Source organism: Myotis brandtii, unplaced genomic scaffold (genome assembly GCF_000412655.1).
Source record: "Myotis brandtii unplaced genomic scaffold, ASM41265v1 scaffold847, whole genome shotgun sequence".
NCBI classification, from domain to species: Eukaryota; Metazoa; Chordata; class Mammalia; order Chiroptera; family Vespertilionidae; genus Myotis; species Myotis brandtii.
Genome location: NW_005371441.1, coordinates 1,882,169 through 1,883,460, shown reverse-complemented (window position 1 = coordinate 1,883,460; position 1,292 = coordinate 1,882,169).

Below are 1,292 nucleotides of genomic sequence, written 5' to 3'. Positions count from 1 at the left end.
CAAGGCTTCTGGCGCTTTCATAGCGGCTCCCAATTTGGCTGGCAGTCAGCACCAGGGCGGGGCTGCTCCTGCCCTGCCCGCCCGGGATGCATCGCGATGCCAGTGGGCCTCCGCGGATCGGGCTTGGGCACCAGGGCTTGGATTAGGCCCGAGGCGCCCTAACAGTAAAGAGCGCGAACGCAGAGCCTGGCGGTTCAAATGCGGGCTTGGTCAGCCTTAGGCAGGTGACTTAACCTCTGTGGGTATCAGCTGCCTCCATGAAAATGATGCTTTGGCCCTGGCCGGTTTGGATCAGTGGATAGAGCGGACGGAAGGGTCCTGGGTTCGATTAGGGTCAAGGGCACGCATGTACCTGAGTTGCAGCAGCTCCTCCTGGTCCGGGCGCGTGCAGGAGGCAACCAATTGATGTGTTTCTCTCACATCGATATTTCTCTCTGTCTTTCCCTCTCTCTTCCACTCTCTCTAAAAATCAATGGGAAAATATTCCCATTGAGGATTAAAAAAATAAATAAAAATAAAATAAAGGAAAATTTTTAAAAATGATGCTTTGTTCATAATCTTACCAGGGATTATAATTCCCAAGTAAAGTGGTAATAAAACTAGTTGAAAGGATGAATACGGGTACTGTACTCGGTGCTAGAGAGATACCTTCATTTAGTCCTAAAAAATGTGATGAGTTGAGTACTGTCCTGGTTTTCAACCTTGGGAAACCGGTCCAGGGAGGTCAGTTGGTTTTTTGGCAGAGCTGAGAGCTTGCCTGACCTCAGCGATCATGTGCTTAATCTTACACTATTGTCTGCATTTTTCACTGTAGGATGATTGCCACATCTGACACGCAGTGGCTCTTTTGGGTTTAGGAATTTCCACAACCCTGTGAGGGAGGGTTAACCCCATTTTACACAGGAGGAAACAGTGACAGGAAGTAGTGCTTGCACAGGCATATAAATATGGGAAAGGAGTCGAATGGCTCGTTCACCTACTGCGGTGATAACCTTGGACAAGTCATAAAACCCCGTGGAGGCTGATTTGTCTCATTATAAATTGGGGACCATTCGTTTAACAAAGATCAGGCAGGTTTGCTAGCAGCCCTGTAAGACTGGGGATCCCTAAGATCAGGATTCCTCAGCTGGGATTCAAACCCCCTGTGTGTGCAGTAGGTACCTGGGGTGCTCTGTATGCCCCTCCCCCACCCAGTGGGCCTCTAGGAGCAAGGAGAACCAACACAGATGTGAAGCTCAAGCTGTGCTGGGAGTAATAAGGTCCTTTATCCCTTTTTTTAAATTATTATTATT